This window comes from Belonocnema kinseyi, chromosome 9 (genome assembly GCF_010883055.1).
Source record: "Belonocnema kinseyi isolate 2016_QV_RU_SX_M_011 chromosome 9, B_treatae_v1, whole genome shotgun sequence".
NCBI lineage: Eukaryota > Metazoa > Arthropoda > Insecta > Hymenoptera > Cynipidae > Belonocnema > Belonocnema kinseyi.
This window is the reverse complement of record NC_046665.1, coordinates 61,032,276-61,035,972: the sequence shown is the minus strand read 5'-3', so window position 1 is coordinate 61,035,972 and position 3,697 is coordinate 61,032,276. Positions and strand designations below refer to the sequence as shown.

The 3,697-nt window shown below is 28.2% G+C and overlaps 1 protein-coding gene across 9 annotated transcripts in view; it reads right to left on the bottom strand.

Moving 5' to 3' along the window:
• The window catches only part of LOC117179763 (AMP deaminase 2), a 95,692-nt gene that overhangs the window by 35,914 nt on the left and 56,081 nt on the right, over nucleotides 1-3,697 (bottom strand). The gene's annotated exons all lie outside the window — the stretch shown is intronic.

Genomic DNA, 3,697 nt, shown 5'->3' with positions numbered 1-3,697 from the left:
TATTTTATTCACAAAAAAAGTTCTAAAATTCAAAAGAACATTCAGTGAACTGAAAAACTGTGATCGGTAATATAGGTATTTAGCTGTGTCACATGCCCTTAATATCTATCAATGCTATCGAAATTGACGTTTTTGGCAAAACATTCTCCAACGGGATTCTTAAAATATTCATAAATTTTACATTTGCATTCTTTGAATTCTATTCAAAAATCGATTTTTTAAATTATAAAAGCAATATTTATCTCTAAAAATCAAAAATTTTTAAATCTTACCGGTTTTCCAGCCTTCCTAATTTGAAGTCAGAACAAAATTTTAAAATAAAAAACCGGTCCTAGGTACTTATTTAATTTCAATTAATTTTCACATTAATTTTCCCAATTTATTATAATGAATTAAAGTCGAATCAATATTAAATTTTATAACGGAAATTTAATTAATTAGTCCTGAAAAGACTGTGTAGTGAAACAGTTTTGCCACCCGAAATCTCAGTATCAGTAAATGTGTATAACTTCGAACCGATAACGTAAACAAACAAAAAATTCCTAAAGTAACTTATCAACTAAGAAACGAGTCGCTTTTTTCTTATCATTTGAATTGTTGCCAAGGGATCGTCCATATATTACGTAAGACATTTTTCTTTTGTTTATATCGCTGTGTCCTTTTCAACTTGATAAAAATATTATTTTCGTCTTTATTCAAACAACAGAAAAACGTTTTACGTAATATATGGACAATCCCCAACTTTCTTATCAAATACGTAAGTGGACTGCTAATCATTCTATGATTTCTCGTAAAGTTAACCTCAAAACTTGATGGAAATCGAACCACAAATCTTATAAAAATAACCCGGCCGCGACAATTCTTTGTTTACTAGTTGCGTGGTCCCGCATTCCCGCATCAGGTCATCCAGGTTGCACATATGCGTGAATTGACATGAAGTGGCCTCGGTTTTGTATCGTTGAGTGCCAACTCACGCTCCACAGCGTCAGTGTACTCTGCTCATGCCACCAGTTAACTGTTAAGATATGGTCAGTGCCCTCAAAGTGCTCTAAACGTGTCCTCTCAGTGTTTGATGGTTATTTTCTGTCTTCTCGTGACGAAGGAAGACAAAAGAAAGTTAAACTGAGTTCCAATTATAGATTGAGATAAGACAGTGAAAAAAAATTCTATAAATCCTCTCTGTCTCCACGAGGATAGGAAGTGACAGATCGATAACAAACACAAAGTGCGGGTGGAATTGACTCTCGGAAATCTGAGCGTCCCGAGAAAAACTCTTAATTATTTTACTCGTGAGTTTAACATACAAATTACAAAGTGTCAGCATCTTATTTCGACAGTTCATCAATTATTCTCCCCTGAGGAAGAAGTTCATTTCGAATTTTTACATATAAATTAGGTTTTAATTTTTGCAACTCGTGCAACAAAGTTGCATCTCCCGGGGTTAACCTCTCATGATACCTTTCGCATTCAGCTTCATTGTTCTGGTATGGCAGCTGAGTGTATTATTTTCAGTATATTTTATCAGCCCAGATGTCAAATTTGGCCCCCTTTTATTTACTTTTATTTGTATGTAGCCTTTAATTTATTCGTGGTTGTTGAAAACTGCATTGGATTGAACAGAATCATTAAATAGCTTTTTGGTAGAATGTTACGAGCGTTGCGAGTATTCTGAATATCGCTCACGTATGTCATGGTATCTCACAAAATATAGTTACCCGCTTGATATAGTGTTGCTACTTGCACGTGAAATGCATCGAAAAACGGTATCACCGATGTCAAGCGTGTGAAAGGTTAGTGTATTCAGAACGTCAGGGAATTTAAAACTGGTCGGGAATATCAAGGAATTTTATTGTTTTCTTGAAAAATAAAAAAATTTGTTCAAAAATCATTCTTTTAGGTTCAAAATTCGTCTTTTGGGGTTGAAAATTCATCAATTTTCTACAAATTTGCACCTTTTATGGTTAAAAATCACAACTAGTTGAAAATTGATCTGTTTTGTTTGAAAATTCAATTCCTTGTTTGAAAGTGGAACTACTTTTTTTTTTAAATCTTTTTTTTATGATTCATCATTTAAGATGAAAAACCTTTTTTATTGTTAAAAGTTTAATTATTTTGTTAAAAATTTATTTCATACGTTGAAAATGATTATTTTTAATTGAAAATTACTTTTTTAAACTGAAAATGTAGGATACATGTTTGGTTGAAAGTTTATCTTTTGACATACATTTAATTTTGATTGTAAAATTCATCTGATTTGTTGAAAATTTACCTGTTTCGTTAAAAATTTCTTTTGTTTGGTTGTAAATTTAACTTTTTGGTTAAAAATATTTTTTTTTAATTAAAAATTTGTCTTTTTTGTAGAAAATTCAAATATTTGGTGAAAAACTTTTTTTTTGTTAAAAATTAATCATTCTCGTTAAAAATGCATCTCTAGTTGAAAATTTAACTGATCGGTGAAAATTCGTTTTCCTTTTTGTTCAGTTATAAATTCATTTTTTCCACTAGCTAATTTACCTTTTTAGTTCAAAATTCAATTATTTTGATAGAAAATTAATCTTTTTGTTTGAAAATTCATTTCCTTGGTTGAAAGTTAGTTGTTTTTTAAAAGTGAAAATTATACAATATAATTATATTGTAGGGTAAAATTTTAAACTTTTTTTTAGGTGAAAATTCAACTATTTTGTTAAATATTTGTCTTTTTTGTATAAAAGAAATTCATTTTTATTGTTGGAAAAAAATTTGGTTTGTAGAAAATTCATATTTTTTGTTGAAAATTCACCAGTTAAGTTAAAAATTATTATTACTATTATTTTGAAATAAGTATTTTGTTGAAAGTTCCTTTTTTCTTAGTTAAAAGTTAATTTTTTGTTAACTGATTATGTAACTTCTATTTTTACTTGAATTTTGTTGTAAATTCATTAATTTTCATGAAAAATCGTTTGTTTTGGATTTAAAATTTATTTCTTTTGTTGAAAATAAATGTCTTAAATGTAAAATTATTTTCTACAATAAAAATTTAACTTCATTTTTCTGTCGAAATTTCTATAATTTTTTAAAATTTAATCTTGATGAAATCCATTTTTTGGCTAAAAATTTGACTATTTCGTTAAAAATTTATATTTTTCTGAACTTTTAACTACTCTATTGTAAGCTAAAAATTTATTCGTATTTTCTGTGGCATACCAATTTTTTATTACCATCATTACTATAGAAAAAAAATTGCATTCGAGCAAATCCTTTTAACAGGAGGTATAATTTATTTAAAAATAATGTTAGACCTGCCACCCATAATTTATGCTTACAATTAATGACTTAAATAATTTCACATTTTATTTATTTAAATATGAAAAATTTTATACTGCAACTTTGTAAACTATACAGCTTCAGTTTAATTTACTTGATGATTAATAATAATCGGTTCTTTGTTTCATGCGCAATTTTTCATTTTGCAAATAGAAATTATCAGTTGCGAGATAATAATTGTAAACTTTTTCATATTCCACATGTGCAGATTTTCCAGTCAAACAAACTTTGCTGTTCTAAATATATCCATTTCATCAAATCATCCATTAAGCAAAGAAGGAGGGTCGTGACCTAACATTAGATAGAAAGTCTTTGTTCGGGGATGGGTAGTATTATCGAATTTTAATTGACCTTTCAAGTGTAAATTTGATTGAAGGTAAATGTTAATCTGTTA